The sequence below is a fragment of the Leptidea sinapis genome, chromosome 14 (genome assembly GCF_905404315.1).
Source record: "Leptidea sinapis chromosome 14, ilLepSina1.1, whole genome shotgun sequence".
Taxonomy (NCBI): Eukaryota; Metazoa; Arthropoda; class Insecta; order Lepidoptera; family Pieridae; genus Leptidea; species Leptidea sinapis.
The window spans coordinates 1,073,168-1,093,687 of NC_066278.1; the positions used below are offsets into that span (position 1 = coordinate 1,073,168).

At 34.8% G+C, this 20,520-nt stretch overlaps 1 protein-coding gene across 1 annotated transcript in view; it reads left to right on the top strand.

Moving 5' to 3' along the window:
• The first annotated feature begins 8,116 nt into the window (after positions 1–8,116).
• Positions 8,117–20,520, top strand: part of LOC126968057 (apoptosis-stimulating of p53 protein 2) — a 395,431-nt gene continuing 383,027 nt past the window's right edge. Inside the window, exon 1 of the mRNA XM_050812856.1 lies at positions 8,117–8,471. The gene's annotated coding sequence lies outside the window, so the exon portion shown is untranslated. The remainder of the gene's footprint in view (positions 8,472–20,520) is intronic.

Genomic DNA, 20,520 nt, shown 5'->3' on the forward strand with positions numbered 1-20,520 from the left:
GACATTTTGCGAGCATTTAATTAGCGATTGTATAAAATATGATAATAACTTTGATTTTAAAAACATAAAGCTGAGTTTTTGGTTACAAAATCATCCTGCCACGAGTAGCCCCCGTTCACGAGCATGACGCATGGGCCAGCCATCGCCTTCCTCGACCATATTTTAGGGAAGGGAACGACTCGTCCCACGTCGCCGCCACAAGCAGTGATATTTAAGCGAGCATGATGAAACCTGTCACGAGAACTCAACCAAATAACAAAAAAGAATGTTCTTCTACATATTATGCAATAATCACTAAATAGCTCTACTTAAAATTTAACCATTTTGCTTAAATTTGTATGATAAAGTTCGTAATTATTAATATTATATTTTATTAGTAGTAATTAAAGTTCAAATCCTTTAGGAAAATTCATCAACAAATACAATGGTTTTACTAATTATAACAAATCGACCAGGCATCACAAACAGTACTCGAATACAAGTAACGAGTGCACCAGCTATCGTTCCTGTCGCACATATTATTTGAGGGAAGGGACGATCCAGTACAGAATCAGCCATAAGCTTGCCATTTTAGTGAGCACGACAAACCAGAAACCACAGAACGCATTTACGCAAGCGCATAGCTATTAGCCACTTCGCGTATGGGCTATATAGGTAACCTCACCTAGGTTCTCTGACGGAGCACCTAATTTTCGATCTCTCATATCTCTGATCCTTTAGAGAAATTAAAAAAGTTCTCACAGAACAGTAGTTGACATTACAATAATATCAACAGCAAAGTGTAAAGTGTTACTGTTTTAACTACATTTTGTATAAGCCATGTGGCCTACCCAAACCGGTCAGTATGGGGATTTTAAAATATATAAGAGATAGAAGAATATCTTCTAAGGAACCACAATATCGATTTTAGAGAAAACAAAAACTGCATTCATAGATTTTCAAAAAAATTATACACAACTCGGAAATCGAACCCGGTTATTTTGGAAAAAAAAAGACATTTCTGTTTTATTGCCACATTGATAGTGTAGGTTGTAAGAAGTGATTGTTGCTATGAAACCTTGTGTCTAAAATTAAAAGAAATTGCTTTTTTAAATGTTATTATTATAGTAAATGTTCAAAATGGCAACCATTTTCTTGAATGCAATAGTCAACTCGTTTAGGTAACTATTTTGTTATGGCGTTTTGTACTTTGAAGTTGTGAATTTGGGTTAAAATAGTCTCTATGGCTATTTTTAGATCTTCAGTGGTGTCGTAGCTAGTTTTGTAGACTTTATCTTTAACGTAACCCCACAAGAAATAATCTAGTGGGGTTAAATCGGGTGACCTCGCGGGCCATTTGATAGGTCCGGTTGTTCCAATCCATTTTTGTTGGAAATGATTATTTAAAAAATCCGACTATTGCGTGCCGGTGCTCCATCCTGTTGGAAATACACTCGTTCTCTTTGTTCTACCGACATTTCTCTCGTGACATCTAAAACATCTTCTAATATTTCGATGTACTTGAATCTGTCCAAACGTCCATTATAGATTTTTAAGAAAATAATTTTATTGTGAAGAAGTCCAACCCAGCAGTTAAATGAAAATCTAACTTGACGTCGTCCTTCATGCACTCGTAAGGGGTTTTGACGAGACCAATAGTGATGATTTTTGCGGTTGTACATCCCGTTATTGGAAAATTGTGTTTCATCAGAAAATATTACGTACTTTAAAGAATTACTGTCTAAATATATCTGCTCTTTTGACCAGTGACAAAATTCAAGTCGTCTGCCGTAATCACCTGCATGTAAGGCCTAAACCAAACGTCCACTTCGATAGCACTTGAATTTGTGTTTTTTTTAGAATTCGTTGAATAGTGGTACGTGTAACGCCATCACGTTCTGCATCACGAGTGGAGGCATTTGGTGAAGCTTCGAAATACGTTAAAACATTTATTTCCATGTCAGTGTCATAACTTAGTGGACTTCTCTGTTTTCGTTTTTTGAAGCTTCCATAATTATTTAAATTGTTAACTATTTTCGGAAATATCTTGCGAGTAGGTAAAATCCGTGAGAGATATTTCATACGATACCAATCTAGTGCACGGGTGCAATTTCTGTCATTTTAAAAGTAAGCTTCTAATAAATCTAAATTCTCACCGTTTGTCAATGGGTATTTAGAAATTACACACAAACAAACAACACAGCACAAAGAAAAAAAATTCTGTAAAATTACAAATGAGAGTTAAATTTCCCGTCATTCGTTTTCTCTTTGATTGAAATTTGGTAATCCAGAAGTTCACGTTCCATTTTCAAATAATTGCAAAAACATATTTTTACTAGTACGCAGACATGAAGCGTTCATTTTTTAAAATTGAAATTCGGCAATCTTAGAAGTTGACATTCCATTTTCAAATAACAGCAAAATAAAATCTTTTTACTGGTATACCTAGACAACATGACGATTGTTTATTGCCTGCATTTTTTTAACTAGTAAAACCGACAAGTTACATGAAACAATATCAAATAAAGCTATTTCTTTTAATTTTAGACACAAGGTTTCATAGCAACAATCACTCCTTACAACCTACACTATCAAAATGTATTTTTTTTCCAAAATGACCGGGTTCGATTCCGGGTTGAAAATCTATGAATGCAGTTTTTGTTTTCTGTAAAATCGATATCGTGGTTCCTTAGAATATATCCTTCTATCTCTTATATATTCTGAAATTCCCATACTGACCGGTTTGGGTGGACCTGTATATTATATTTTATATATAATACAATATATTTGTTCGTGTTATTTATTCAGTATGGCACCCTTAGTGTGCGAGTTACAAGCAACAGTCCACTTTTTGAGAGATTTTTTTGTGCCAAGATTGAACGTTATTGAGAGAATTAAAAACACAAAATATAAAATAATGTTAATGTTGAATATTATTACGAAGGTCGTCCGCCAACCGGACGAAGAAAATTAATTAGTCGTCCGCTTAAATGTTTTCAATGCCCCCTTCTGTGAACTTGTTTTTACTTATTTCATGACCATGTATGCTAGTCCCTTCAGTCTAACAACACTGCGTCTTCCGGTGCGTGGTCGCCATTCGAGGACTTTACTGCCCTAACGGCCATCTGTCCGTCGATTTATGTGCCCTGCCCAGTGCCACTTCAGTTTCGCAATCATTTGGGCTTTGACTATGAAGTTGAATATGCAAAAGATATAAAGATAGGCAATAACACACAGCTTATTATATATATAGCTTAAATACACTCACACAAAGTGTTCACAGAGGTTTAGGTAGAAAGACAACCGCTGATAATGACTATATAATGCCACGATTGTAAATAGGGAATAAAAGAACGGTAGGAATGTTAGCTCTAACGTGGATAAGATATGCGTGAGTGGTCAGATAAGGCTTCGTTAAGCCCACAAGTTGGGACCCTTGAGTTATTTTGAGATCAAGACATCCGCCTGTATAATCCAGGCTATCAAATCGATCATGTGCTTTCATTTGCTGCAGCCCAACAATTTGTCAGGCAATCTGAGTGCCAGATGGTGAAAGACATGGTAACGGTTATTCATGATGAGCTAACGGAAGAGTTTGTGGTTCACAATACTATGCATGAAACTGGAGAATAGAAATGGGCTTGACTTTTAAACGATTGGATGGACAAGACTCATCTTGGCAATAATTACTATTAGACCAGAGCTAAGTTTCTACTTACTGGAATAGACGAATAGCACGTTGACCTAATATTGTAACACGGGCATATGTAGGTATTATTATTTTAATTATTGTACCTACTAATCAAAGTGGAGGAACCTACAGTTTTTCAAATCAACAAGATTATTCAAAACTAGGGTGGTGTAGAATCATTAAATTTGACGATTAAAAATGTATTTGGAAAGTACGAATTTGCTTTTCAGTTTTTGATGTCGTTTTTTTTAAACGTAGTTTTTTTTATTTTTTACGTTTCAGTATCAGTTAATAATAATATATTATCAACCTGAATGAAAAATCCAACAAAAAGCCGTACAGAGAAAACAATTATGTCATCCAGGTAGACAAAAATTTTCACATAAATGTTCATGAAGTGAAAACTACTGGGCCTAACTATGTAAAATTTTTTATGACGCATCGAACACAAGAAGAATTACGTAAATCGGATTATAAATCTCAGAGTAATCGGTGTACATACATAAAAAAATGACGATTCAAAAACGCTTCGGCTACTTGAGTAAATATTATTTAAGTTATTTTATGCGTAAATAGTGCGACAGTAAGAACTTCGTTTAAAAATACTACGTTTCTTTTTCTGGAGATCGCAATATGAACAATGCGTAGGAAGTCATAGTTCAAAGTCAAACACTTTGATCTATGACTTCTCACCAATGTGTGTAAAGTTGAATCAAAGAATATAGTCTTTATTGCAAGCTATTAAGGTTGTAGTTTTCAATGTTCTTTTTATTTACACTTGATGACAAGTTTTGATTACCCCATACTGTCGGCATTTACGTTTCGACAGTTTCCTCCACTTAGATTTGTTCACGTTTGTCATTTTGTGTTGGTCCAGCCACTATTTTGGTCATTACGTCCACATTGACTTTAATAAGGATAGTAAGTTTGGTATTTATTAATTCAACAAAATATTTATATACAGTATATTGTATTCTACCAAAATGGCTCTCACTGAAGCTAATAGATTTAATTTAATAACAAATTGTTAAAGTTTTAAGACTTACATTGTACTAGCACATACAAAAACAAAGAAAACAGTAAGATAGAAAAGGGAAGCGAATCTATTGTGACTGTAACCGATTTTAACCCTTTACTTGGCAGAGAAAAAAATCTTTGAATATCAAAATAATTGTTCATATAGCGTAAATTTTTGTGTCCCAAAGATGCCTAGAAAAATGCAGAAAAAATCCGATGTGAGTAGTTTTTAAAAAAAACATGTATCCTGTGGGATACAGTGCCAAGAGTCCTTCATAATATGTTATGATTTCAATGTATCTCTAAAGATACATAGCCAGGTTACCTATGACTTCATTGTTAAATTATAAAAAAAAATAACATAAAATGTCATTCCTGTTGAAAAACCAATAAAAATAAACAAAAATACAAAAGCTTCTCTGAGAAACAATATGACAAAATGAGATTTCCTCAGGGATGCTTGCTATGGAAATTAAAAAAACAATTTCTGACGGGCATACTGCACTTCATGCACATAACCTTGGTCTGCCCTTTTATGCAAAGTTTGCATCGACCCTTGGGTCCAAATCTCGGAAAATGATTATATCGATCAAATTGTCGTAGTAGTTGGCCTTGCAGTACGAGGTTTTTTGATGGTTTTCTTTGATGCTGGAGGCATACAATCAGATTTACGCACATAGCAAACAAGATCTGTGAAAATATTGGCACGTACCACCTATGAATTTTCATTGCAGTTCTGCAATCGGCAAGCAATACATTCGTAAGATCTTCACCTCCCATTCTTTTCTTTATGGAATAGCAGGACAAACGAGCGTACGGGTCACCTGTTGTTAAGTGATCACCGCCGCCCACAATCTCTTGAAACACCAGAGGAATCACAGGAGCGTTTCCGGCTTTTAAGGAAGGTGTACGCGCTTTTTTTGAAGGTACCCATGTCGTATCGTCCCGGAAACACCGCACAAGGAAGCTCATTCCACAGCTTTGTAGTACGTGGAAGAAAGCTCCTTGAAAACCGCACTGTGGAGGAGCGTCACACATCCAGATGGTGAGGATGATATCCTAACTTGAGGCGTGTCGTGCGAAGGTGGAATGCGGTGGCAGGAATCAGGTTAAATAGCTCTTCGGAACACTCCCCGTGATAAATGCGGTAGCCATATGCGATTTGTAGTGCCTGATAATTTCAGGACAGCAGACGAACTGGCGTCTCTTCCACATAGCTTCTAGCAACGTTGATAACTTTATTATCATGCCATTTTACAATACATACTTTATTTTTATTGCACACAACTTGAGAGTGTGAGCCTCGTCCTTTTTCTTTTCTTTAGAGCTTTGTTGGTTAAAAGCTTCTTCTCCGCACAACGCAATTTTAATTCGCAAATTCCCACACGCAAATTGATTGTTATAATTTTTGTACCAGCTTACTTTGAAAAATTAAGAGAGCGACCGATCGTTTGATTTTTATATAAATTACTTTGTTCTGTTATCATATTCAGGTTGTCATCGAGGAGATAATGGAAATATTCTAGTGGCGTTTTAATACTGTTCGTAGTTGGTAACTCATACTAAATATGTATTTCAGCCTCGTGTTCAAATTTCTTGTTTACGTAATAGAAATTTAATTGCTTTCTTTGTATAGGCGCTGGTCTCTTTACAGCTAATCTTGACAGCTTAGAACGCGTATTCTTTATGTTGGATGATGATGGTGAAGCCACTACTGTTGGTGGCGATAGCTCAGGTGTTTCAGGTACTATTCGGTTAATCCTAGTTCTTTTGGATTGACAACAAATCAGGTAGGCCGTTGGTAACGGAGGAATGAACGAAAGAAGAATCTTGAGCTGAAGAGTCCACGGAAATGGTTCCAATAAGTGGTTGTGCTAGTACTGAAGGGCTGGAAACGGATATCGTTTGCACTTTTCCTAGGTCACATTCATCATCAGAAAGTAAGTGAAGATTTTGAAGCGAAGAAAGAAGGAAAGTAACCGGTGAAGATTCATAACTAAAGTGCTTTTGAAAGATAATTTTGTCAAATACACAATCGGACTCCGAATTTTCCACATCATTAGATTAGATTAGATTGATTGGGTTCTGGGACCAAAGAAAGTATTTTTCTGCCCATTGAAAGCTCTTGCAACTTATTTACGTAGAAAAACAGAAAATAAGCTAACCTTTTTAAGTATAATGAATCGCTTATGGGGTTGGCGGTGTGCACGTGTAGATACAGGAAGATTCTGTAGAAGCTCTTAGAGAAATTGGCAGTGTGTACCATGAGATACACCCCAAATAAACATAATATTATTATAACATAAATTATTTAATTTAGTAGAAAAACGATTATATTTTATAATTTAACAAAAACATGCATATAATAACCTAAAAATACATTATTTTTTAAATTTTTCTTACCTGTTTGCGCAGGAGCACGTCGCTGGTTGAAAATTGGAGGTATTTGAAAGTTCAACCGTGTTACTTCAAAAAAAAATAATTTGCGTTCGAAGAGCATAAAAACATCTAAATATTTTCATAGATATTTTTCGTTTTAGCAAAAAAATTATGGGCTTAGAATTTTTCGAACTTTGATGTATGTATTTGCAGAGATACATTGTCAAGAAAAGGGTCAATTGACAAGTTGTAAACAGTCCGCCACACTTGACATTAGCTCTTTATTTTTTTACTATTAATCCACAAGCTAACGCACACATTGACAGATCAAAATTGACACGACTTATTTGGGGTTGGGGGGTTGGGTATGCTCTAGGTCTGTAACTTACGCCGTCTCCAGAGACGAGAATATGATATTGGAATCCGTCATCGTCCATAAACTTTAGTACAAATTGAATTGTATATATATATATATATATATATATATATATATATATATATATATATATATTTTAATCCCAGAAGTGAGGGTAAATAATAACAAATATGTTCCGTTCGCTTGGTTCAGTATCGAATAACCATAAATTACCCTAGAATATGTGAATTATTCGTTACAGACAAAACTGTAATCATAACGGTCCTACATCCAGTAGGCTCTACATAATATAAGTAATTGTTAATTCGACACAGTGTCATGCGCCCATGCATAAATCACATCTACTTAGTTGTAACGTGGAGTAAATCTGTACAATTTATAACACATTACCCTGGGCAATTCAGCATCCGCATTGTTTTGGGAGTATTTTCGACGTGGCATTCAAAAAAGGATAGGATCACCTGACGATTAGTGCGAATCTACGCTGCGGATAATTTACAAAAGCGAACTCTGTTGATGATTTGTGGTATACAATTGGCAAATAGCTTCTTGAAGTGTATAATAATTGCAGATAAATCTATCGCATAACGGTTTGATGATTGTTAGAAAAATTGGAGGCCTCTAATTATTTTTGTAGTTGTATTCTGAATCGCGATTCAGTCAGCTGTGAGCACATGCGGATAGTGGACGCGAGTAGCGCGCGCGCCGGCGTGTACATTTCCATTACCGTTTACGTATTCGCGATCGCGTACTCGCTGTATGCTGATATAAAACTCTAAAGACTACAAAAGTTAATTGTGACAGCTCTCAACATTCTAAATTTGAATATCGATTCGACGCCTAAAAAGCGATTTAATTGAAGTGAGATTGATCGATTGTGATACGAATACAGTTTTTTTGTGAAGCGAAATTCGACGTTAAATCGATTGGCAGTGTTGTGAATGGGAAATGAAGTTTTATAAGTGTCATGTTGTGAAGTGATTCGTAAGTTATTTTTAAGCTGGGCTGCATAAAGGCCTACCGGCAGAGGTAAATCAACTTTTTGTTTTGGATTTAATTACTTGCAGTTATTACTTGTGGAATGATTTTTTATGGTTTAGTTCGTTACAATAATTGAAATAATTACTTGGATACATGAAAGGGATGTAGTAATTGCACGAATAATTTAGGTGCAGACAGAAGTTAAATAAATCCTGTCAAGGATTCATATGAGAAGAACGCAAAAGTAATTATTATTTATCATTGATAAATATTCTGTGAAAACTTTATTAGAAAAACTTGCAGGTTATACTGGGCTTATAAATCTTTCGCTAACCGGCCAATGTTTAGAATTAAAAAAAAAACTTAAAATTAAATTAATATAGTTTGTGAAATCAATTATGTTAATATAGGGACCAACCTCCAACCTCTATAGTTCCTCGCTTATTTTACTACTGAGAATTTACAATAGATCCTCAAAAGAATATTGTTAAGCTAATGACATTTACTTACCTACACATTTTTTTGCTTAACATTATGAACTTCAAAAGTCATAAAAGGCATTTGTTTTCTCAAAATTGATTCCTTTAGAATTCTTTTTGATGTCATTTCTTATATATTAGACACTACTACCGTTTCGGAAACAAATGGCGCTTTGAGAGAGAAGAAGCGGCGCAAGAGACTCTCCCAGCATTCTCTTTTTGCGCTCTTTTTAATCAAATATACAATATTGTACTGTCATTGTTATTGCTATAAAATAATCATAATCTAGTCCCAGGCTGTCGGATCACTTAGATATTCAGCTGTGGAGTAGTAGGATTTATAAAAATTCTTAAACAGTGGCTGGGACTTTATTAAAAAATGTATAAATTCACCCTCAAAGCTATTATGTATCTTATGAAGCCTACTAGAATCACAAGTAAGCTCTTATTTCTAGTGTTATAATAATGACAATCACTATTAAGAGCAAAAAGGTGACAATTTTTGTGAACGTACCTATATCAAGTTCGTGTTATTATTTTTACATTCTCACTTCTCACATTATATTAAAAATGCCATTGATTGTTTAATTGCATATATATATATATATATTATTTATATTTATATTTGGTATTTCTAAGTCAATAAATATACACTAAAACATTTTCCGAAACACGCTGCATCTTAAGGTATTTAAAGTGTTTTTCCGATGGGTTCAGTAGTTTTCACAGTACATGTAACTGAAGGATGAAAACCGCCTCTCCAGTTATTTAGTATAGATTAGCAATACTTACAACAAAATTCACGTTCTGAATGTATACTTAAATAAAAAAACTAGCTGACCCGACAGACGTTGTTCTGTATATCTTATATATAAAATTCTCGTGTCACAATGTTAGTTACCTTACTCCTCCGAAACAGCTCTACTGATTTTTGCCAAATTTTATATGCATATTCAGTAGGTCTGAGAATCGGCTATTATCTATTTTTCATCCCCCTAAATGTTAAGGGTTGTCCACCCCTAATTTTTTTTGGACGTAATTTTTTTTATGGTACAACATTAAGAAATACATACAACCCTAAATTTTAAACCCTCTACGATCAACCCCTATTTTTGTATCGCGATTTTTATATTATTCTGTTCCATCCACAAATCCGCTATAGGGTTGCAATATGGCAATGGATCAATACTTACAATAATTATTGTAGTACAATAAATTTGGTAGGTCTGAGAATCGGTTGCATCTACTTTTTACACCCCAAATTTTTTTTATAATTTATATGGCAATACAACGTTTGCTGGGTCAACTAGTAATAAATAAAATACTGTGTTTTATGAATTTGTCAATAATATTTCATAACATCAAGACTTAATTCGTAAAACATCCTCCGTGTTGTTATAATGAAAGTATTTCACAGCAGAACTGTCAAAACGTGCGTCAATAAATAATTCTCTCAAAGAAAATTGACATTGGACATTGCAAAATTACTTTATTTTCGAAAAAAAATGATTTTTTCTAAATTAACATACTCGTACGTGTAGTAAACAATGGTTATTTCAATATTATAAACAGACACTCCAATTTTATTTATATGTGTGTATAGATTAATATTAAGATTAAAGTCAAAACAATCGCATCTTTGTCTCATATTTCTTTGCTTTTCGAGGTCGACTGGCCCTTCTATAGTGTTTATACATGTTCATTCAAAATAGCACTACTTACGATACTAATATTTTATTCAAACGATACCTCGTATCGCCTTTTTACGAGGTTTTACTATAACATTTTACAACTTTAATAATTTATTGTCGAGCAGTATTTAATAGGATCTACGAATAAACGCCTATTCAATATGCACGGCATAATTTAATAATAAAGTGTAGAATTCATATCATTTTATCTGTTTTAGATGTATATTTGAGGTTTTTATATGTTTGAATAGAGATGTGGTTATTGTTCGATGTCCACTGGTCTAATGACAGTGAAGCTCGTTTTCTTTAATATCTTCTAAAACATTAAGTACAATAAGTTTGCCGTGGCATAGAGATCTGGAGTTTCTCTACATCAACTTTACGCTACGACATGAGTAACTTCGGAAAAAAATGGCGTACACCTTCCTTAAAGACCGGCAACGCTCCTGTGATTCCTTTGGTGTTGCAAGAGAATGTGGGCGGCGGTGATCACTTCACATCATGTGACCCGTACGCTCGTTTGTCTTTCTTTTCCTTAAAAAATACCGCATATATAATGGAGAACGCCTGCAGCCGATTTTCATCGGCGTCCGCTGATGACATCACACACCACAATCAAAATATGAAATAACACCTTTGCACATTACCATCATTTGAACGTCCTGTTCGTATCGTCCCCTACTGTCATAAAAAGAAAAAAAGACACATCACGTTGATATCTGCCACCTAAACTATTTGCCTCACACAGCCGCACAGTGGAGTTGTCTTCCGACTGCTGCATTTCCGAACCGATAGGACTGTCGTTTGGACCTTCAAGTGTAGAGCTTAGTCAAGAACCTTTCACAGGTCTTCCCTCTCTCGTATTGTTGACTTTTTATACACAAATAAAACTGAAAACAAAATTTTATGAACAATGCGGGACTAGAACCCGCGACCTCCCGCGTTCCGTGCGAGCGCTCCTCCCAACTGAGCCAACCGTTCGAGTGACGTATCGTTGATAAAATAAAATCTTGTTTTCAGTTTTATTTGTTTGTTCCATCACTTTACATATTATATTGTAATCGAAATGATTTGTAAAACGATGAAAATTAAAATCTTGATTTAAAAGAGTGACAATGAGTTTCTTGCTACTTCTTTTCATTAGCTTAACCCTTTACGAAGTAGCGGTAGATTCAATAAGATTTTTTTTTTGACATTCTTAAGTGTCATTTCTCTGACCTATATGAATAAAGTGATTTTGATTTGACTTAATATTGCGTAATTAATACCAGAAGGGTTATCACTTTGAAAACATACCATATTATTTTGAGTTTTCTTTTCTTTTGATATGAAACAAATAAAAAACTTCGCAATCTATAGAATTAAGAAAAAAACAGCACAAGAAAATATCTAAGTCTTCATTTTGGGCTATGTTTTATTTATGCGAAAATAATCCTGAAGAAATGGTGCTCTGTGGCAGTTAATCCCGACAACTCCTCAATGAATTCCAACGCTCGACCCTCAAATTGACTTCCAGGTTAAGACCATGTTTATCTTCGGACTTTCATAAAATGCAAAAGAGAAGCCCAAATGTGCATTCAGTCTCCTGCAATTATTGTTATCGGTTCGTTGCCCTGTTGCTTATTACTATGATAATTCACATTGCATAAGTTATATCTTAAGTTAACTATGCTAATACATTCATTGTATCCAAGTAATGTAATTTTATGTATAAATGAAGAAGACGCTATAGAAGTTGCGGATATAACTGTATGCCTTTACTTGTTACAATATATTTTTAACCGACTTCAAAAATGGACGAGGTTCTCAATTCGACGGTATTTTTTTTATGTTTGACACCTCAAAACTTTCGACAGATTGGACCGATTTTGATAATTCTTTTTTTTATTTGAATTTTTCCATTGTAATTTGTTGGTGTCCGCCAAGATAGGTTTGTAACTACATACATAGTTAAAGGTGAGATGTGCTTGAGTTGTGAGGAGGCGAGAGGCGAGAGCAGGTCGCGGCGGAAGGACACCGATTCCAAAAATAACAATAATCGTAACTAGAATTAGATTGTATAAAAATACGCAATTATTTTTATACATTTTAGTGTATATTATATCTATTATTTTGTAATAGTGGTTTTGAAGTCGGTTGTTTTTTTTAATTATTGTTTTTTATTTAATATTTAAACAAAGTCACTATATGCCTTTATTATAAAATGCACAGGTTTTAGGATTTTATAAGCCGTGTCAATGGTTAAGATAATCTAAAATCGTTATACATATATTTACATTAATAGCAGTACAGTTAGCAAAAAAGTAATAACTATCGTCTATAAATCCGCTCATAAACCTGTAGAAATATAAATAAGAAGGTGGAGTGACATTGCTTTGTACATGTCGTTTCATATGAGACTAATAGACTACCATCGAGTATGTACCAGTGGGAGGCTCCTTTGCACAGGATGGCGGCTAGATTATGGGTACCACAACGGCACCTATTTCTGCCGTGAAGCAGTGTACTGTGTTTCGGTCTGAAGGGCGCCGTAGCTAGTGAAATTAGTAGGCAAATGAGACTTAACATCTTACGTCTCAAGGTGACGAGCGCAATTGTAGTGCCACTCAGAATATTTGGGTTTTTCCAGAATCCTCAGCGGCACTGCATTGTAATTGGCAGGGCGTATCTATTACCATTAGCTGAAAGTGCTGCTCGTCTCGTCCCTTATTTTCATAAAAAAATGTAGTGTTTACTCAGAACGTCGGACGCGAAACAACTCTTGGATTGTTTCGAATTTCAGTGTATGTAAGTCTAGAAATTATTCCACAAACTGGAACCACTTATACCTACCAATCAAAATACATATTATATTTCAAGGCTTTTTTAAACTAAACTTCTGAATTCAAATCAAAGGAATACAGTTTTCCTTGCCGGAAGACGTCATCAGCGTTCGAGAAGGCTATAGAAGAGGTGTCTGAAGCGAATTGGAAAAAGTGCGTTGAAAATTGGTTCGGATGTATTAAACTTTGTATAGATACTGGTGGAGAGTTTTTATTGAAAATTAGATAAAAAAAAATTGGCTATATATAACATTTTTTTTTCGCAAAATTTTCTGAGTGTCCCACGATAATGGCGATAATTTTTCACTATAAGATCCTTATATTATTGGTGTTGTCGTCATTTTGCACAACTTAAATTTTTGGACTTTACCCAAAGCGCCTGGGTTATGCTCAGTTAAACCTAAGTTTACTAAACCTTATCGCATCACCTGTAACATATTATATAATAGGAGTTCTACAAGGAATAAACAGTTACGTTTCTATTATCTTCTTACTTAGATTTCTATGGATTTAGAATTTATAAATAGTAAAAAAAAACAGTATGTTGCACGCAGTTGTGACACTCATGTGGTTCTCATGCGTGTGTGAGTTTAGTTTGGTCGTGAGTGCGGCAGAATAATAAGCGAAGCCATTTTTGAACCTTTTCTCCATTGATATGTAAAGTAGAATTTACGTTCGATACGTCACTCGGACGGTTGGCACAGTTGGTCAGAGCGCTCAGACAGAACGAGAGACACGGGTTCGAGTCCTATCGTCCATAAATTTTGATACTAATCAAATTTGTATATTTAATCCCACAAGTGAGGGAAATCACTTTAGAATTACAACACAAAGTAGAAATGTATTTATATAGATTGTGAAAGATTTAAACGGATAAAAACTGATAAACTTTCCAAGCATTAACATCAGTCACCGGGGTTCTGGAAAGACATCGAAACCGCATCTAAAGTTTTTTGTTTAACTTTGTGATACCGGTTCGCATTAATCAGAGAAATTATGTGCGTGTATATATGAGTTGTGTAGAAAATATAGAGCTGTGTAGAAGTCATATATATATATTAACACAAAGTAAAGATCAAGGTTATCCCTAGATTTTATCCTCAATTAATTAAATTTTCTTATATGTACAGTTTTTATTTTCTTTTGTGGCTTAATTAATATGTCGTTTTCACCTATAACTGAGGCATGTATTACTTACCATATTATGTATGTTATTGTTGATATTATACTTAATGTTTGTTTTGACGGAATTTTCCATATAAATACTTATTTTCTAGGTGCGAATTTATATTCGTAACGCACCTAAAAATTGTATTTTAATAAAATACTTATGTATGGAACATTTCAAAATTGTAGATTGCTATGCAGACCTCAAATTATTCAAGCTATAATGAAAACTGACTGTTACTCTACATTTGAGAATCGAACGAATTTAGATTGGCACGAGCGAACGACCTTTATGATGCATTGTTACGTGTAACTGTACGACTTAAGCCGGGTCCAGACGGGTGTAAGTGTAGTCTGTCGTGTAATGAAACACGAATTTTTGGGTGCGGACGAAACTACCAGTATTAGAATTTTAATTGACGCACCGGCGGTGTGTAACATAAGCTTTCCGTTTGTAACATAAACATAATGGCGTTTGCAGTGCTCGTTATAAATATGATAATAAGTATTGAAGATCTTCCCTTATTTCATTTAGTAATTTCCACTATCGACGCAACAAACGATTCTTCTAGTCAGGTAATAAATATCAACATTATTTCAGCCGGAACACGTCCACTGCTGGACAAAGTTCTCCCCCAAAGATCTATTCAACGATCGGTCCTGCGCTGCCCTCATCCAATCTATTCCGCCAAACTTGACCAGATCGTCGGCCCATCTTGTGGGGGGCCTACCAACACTGCGTCTTCCGGTTCGTGGTTGCCATTCCAGGACTTTAATACCCCAAAGGCCATCTGTCCGTCGAGCTACATGCCTCGCACACTGCCACTTCATCTACGTATCTCTTCGTGTCTGGGCAAAGCCCTCTCTATTACCCTCTGTGCGACCATGAGCCTGCTCATAAGGCCCATAGTTAACGACTAATAATAAATATATCCACATAAAAATAGTAGCCATTACAAGAACCTTACAAGTGGACAACACCTAATACGTTGAATTCGTTTGCTGTCCACAACGTTGAAGCTAACGCTTACGCCAAATAAAGTGTAATAGTACAAGAATAGAAGCATCACTCCGTTAAATCAATTAAAGAAATAGGAACTCTTGCGGCCATACAATAAGGTATAATTCAGATCACACAGCGCTTTTAACCTACATCTTTATTCACCTAGAAGTTGCCTCTCTTTCTATCGTGTAACTCTTCCCTCTTCTGACGACGTTAGGGTTGTCTTCTTTACCTAAAACGGTAGGTACCTACCTAGATAAGGTCACTTTATAAAAATAGCTTAGTTTTTTCTATGAAATAAGTAGCTATGAAATCGTAATTTTGATTTATTTAATTAATGTAAAAATCCATTGAACCTACTTAGTATAGTAATAAATAGGTAGCTATCATAAATGGTAATTTCATAATAATAATAATCACTTTAAATTAGATTGCTTGAGCGTCTTTAGGGAGCTTAATAAATTTAAATTTGGATCACAATGACCTTTTAATATTCTCTTTTTTTATGTTTCTTCATTTGTAAAATATCGGTCGGATCTGTGAAGTAGGTGACGACAAAGCTCGCGTGTGCGTCCCTACTGTATGGCCTACTCTGTAGAGGTCGCCGCGCGTATTTCGATACCTACACGGGGAGTGAGACAGGCCTGCTTACGCGTAACACACGATTCATTGATTACATTACGCGTTACACTCGTCTGGAGCCGGCTTTACGAGCCGTAGGCGGATGTGTAGAGAGTGGTTATTCAGTGATAGTAGGTGTGTTCTGTTTGTCTTGGTCAAGATACGAGAGGCCTAGCTGTCGTAGACCGGACCGACATCCGCTCTCAATTGCTGTTTGTTTTCATTTTAGAGGCGCCATGTTGCGGCTTACGCCAATAAAGTTACATGAGAATAGTTGGTATGTTTCCAACCATTTTTGCAGTTTAAACTTTTGGAACTTTGAAAAGACTGCTGAAATACGAGCGAATTGAGTTATCGAACACTTAAATATGATGAGTGTATCATCATTTGTAGCTAGCCTAGCTAGCAAAGCTATCTAGCTAAAATTGAGAGAAGAGCGAGTCTCAATCGCAGACCAAGGTTTCCGTATAAGTAAAAAAAACAGAGACTAAATAAATGTAATAATAACCTTTAGGATAAAGTAATTACAATATCAAACTTTCGAGTAAAAATGAAGCAATACGTAATGGCGGGTCAGATTGGCCAGCTCTGGTTGCTCAAAAAATAATGGGCATTAACAGTACTAGGTTGGACATTTTGTTGTTTTTTTTTTTTATATAATATTATGTTGGGATAAATATTTATAACAGCCTAATAATTTATTACTCAGCACCGCGACGTCAAGCGTCAAACGGGAGCTACTGAAAATCAGTGCTGTGACCAATTGTCACGGGTAACCTGAGTAGCATCCCTTTTGACAAACACTGCCACACAGCTTCTATAATATAATATCTGGGGAAAGTTATTTATTTAAGCTTTGTAAAATATGTTCTAGGTTAGTTTTAGTTATAATTTTTTGTTCTTATTTTTGTAGCTATGTAATGTTTTATGTGTGTGTCAAGTAAAAGATATTATTATTATTATTAATTATAGATTACAATGTACACTTTGCTCTCAATATTATAAATATAACCGTTAGTAATAGTTTTGGAAAGAAATTCTTTAACACTACAGGAGGAGAGGACTGATAGAAATCGTCACATAAGGATAAAGCTTATGTCTGATTCGATTTCTTTCGAATGTTATGTTATTACCATATTTCAAAGAATTTAACAGTTAATGTGTAGCATGTTTGGTTTGGAAGTGGACAGATACAGAAAATAATACTTTGAAGGCTTGCTGGGATTAAATCTGAGGAGAAACGGTTCTTATAATAATTCGAGATCCGTAGGAGAACCAAAGTAACCGACATAGTCCAAATGATTGCGAAATGAAGTGGCAGTGGGCAGGGCACGTAGGACGGACAGATGGCCGTTGGGGCAGTAAAGTCCTCGAATGGCGACCACGTACCGGAAGACGCAGTGTAGGTAGGCAAGATGGACCGACGATCTGGTCAAGATAGCCGGAATACGTTGGATGAGGGCAGCGCAGGACCGATCGTCGTGGAAATCTTTGGGGGAGGCCTTTGTCCAGCAGTGAACGTCTTCCGGCTGATGATGGTGATAATAATTCTTGCCATAAAATACCAACCCTGACTCATGTCCTTATCCTGACGTAGCCATACGATATTGCGGAATTTTTAAGATGAACTAAGGAGTAATATCTTTTGTAGACATTACGTTTACGTGTCACTAACCATTACGCCACAGAGCAGGGAGACAAAGTAGTGCGCGAGTGCTTTTTCCTAGAACTACCTATCAATATTACCCTAATGCCAAATAACATATCATCACGAATCTAAAGATCATATCTATATATATAAAAATGAATTGCTGTTCGTTAGTCTCGCTAAAAGTCGAGAGCGGCTGGACTGATTTGGCTAATTTTGGTCTTGAATTATTTGTGGAAGTACAGGGAAGGTTTAGAAGGTGAATAAATAGGAAAATGCTCGGAATTAAATAAAAACAACAAATTTGTTTTTCCTTTGATGCGTACCCCGTCGAATTTATTGACGCAACGGTTTGACAGTTATGCTGTGAAACAATTTTATTACAACATCAGGGTGCATGCTTACGAAGCAATTCTGATTTTATGATATATTATTGACAAATTCATAAAAAAAACATTATTTTATTTATTATATACAGAACAACGTCTGTCGGGTCAACTAGTAGTACATAAAAATAATTATTAAATCCTACAACAAACAAACAAAAAACTCTTAATCTTTACAATAATAATAAAGATATATATCTACTAAAAATAAGGGACAAGACGAGCAGGACGTTCACCTGATGGTAATTGATACGCCCTGCCCATTAAAATGCAGTGCCTCTCAGGATTCTTGAAAAACCCCAAAACCTCTGAATGGCACTACAACTGCGCTCGTCACCTTGAGACGTAAGATGTTAAGTCTCATTTGCCCAGTAATTTCACTTTCAGACCAAAACACAGTAATGCTACACTTCACGGCAGAAATAGACGCCGTTGTGGTACCCATAATCTAGCCGGCATCGTATTATTTTATTATTTACAGAGATTGTGTTGAGATAACATGAAAATTATATTTATTTCGGAAATGCACAAACAATATAATGTTTAAAAGTCAGTAGATAGCGTCAGACGCTCGCAATATATCGCAATAGCAAAGCTCTTTAGAGGCACCTTTCAGGTTGTCAAGTCACAAGTATGAATAAATATTGACAAAAGTTGTGGAAGCATTTGCCAAGTGTTAAATCATTTTGTTGTTTGCTTATGTGAGGAATATATTACTGTTTATTCTAAGGTAGAATATACAGAATATTTTGTGATATGACAGATGATAGAATTTCAATAAACTGTAATACAATATTGACACACTTTTACACAAATTATCTTGCCCCAAGCTAAGCATATTGTATATATGTGACAACGATATATTTAATACAATATACTTACTTAAGCATACATAAATACATATAAACATCCATGACTCGAAAACAAACATCTATATTCATCATATAAATGATTGCACCTACCGAGATTCGAACCCAGAACCTCTAGCTTAATAGTCAGGGTCGGTAACCGTTCGTCAATGGTAGATTCGATCCATATCTCATGCATTATACATTTTCCCCAAAGCTAGGTTAGTTAAGCAAGGTAAACTTTGATTTTAAGGAAAGGTAACATTTAATGTGAATCTCGGTTAACATTCTCTGTCAACGAAAACATGACATTAAAGTAAAGTAAGTGTATTCTAAAAATGTTTACATTTATCGAATGATTTATTGAACCGTAAAATTAAGTTGTAAATAAAAAAAATTGTCAGTGACAAGACTAGTATCAAATTGAAAAACAAAATTTGTATTGTATTTAATTAAAATTAAAATTTATTTTAAATTTTCAACACATAATTTTAAAGAATCGACGCGTGAAATTTTAAACATTAATTATCACACCTTTTTTAGATATTCGGATTTATTACTGTTAAGTTAATTAAGGTTGTTACGGAGATCAAGAGAATAATCTAGATAATATACAAGTTACATATAAGTAATAAGTTATATAAATTTATTATAAGACATGGAACAAGCAAATATGTAATAAATTTTTTAATTTATTCAATGCAATTCAATTCAATAAAAACAGTAGGTAAACGAAATATAAGCTATATAACCTATATAAATATCTATTACGCGAACACACATACATATATTATGTAGGTATTTATATCTACTTCGTCGCTAACATAATATTTTATTCCAATTAAATACTTAGCAACGAATATGTTTCTCAGCTACTTATCAAATGTAATCAAACAACAGACTGTGCTAAAGAGAGTTGCAAGCGCTAAAAGTAAAATAAAGCACTGGATAACCCCAGGGCTAATTAGATCAATCAGGAAGCGAGATAATCTGCACAAAGCGTGTCGTAAAGCTCCTAATAATAGTGAATTGCAAAAAATTTACAGACTATACCGAAACATGCTCTAGCAGAGCTACTAACCACGGACCGGAATTTCTTTACTGATTCTGCGGATGCTAATATTTATTCTTATCTAACACTAATATATTGCATATTTTCTTAATTAACAATTTATAAATGACCATAATTACAAACATTAACTTATCTTTTAAATTTAGCATGAAAGTCGCCGTTCGTCTTCATGTCATATAATTCTTGTCCAGTCTTTTGTACGCAGGTCAAGGCTGTTGTCGACGATTTGTTAATCTCAGCGGCTGACAGCGTGACGTATGGACGTGATCTTCACAAATTAAACGTACTTAGCTCTTGTGCTATACGAGTATGACTCAGCTTAACTTGAGACAAATTGTTTACGAGCGTTTTATTGAAACA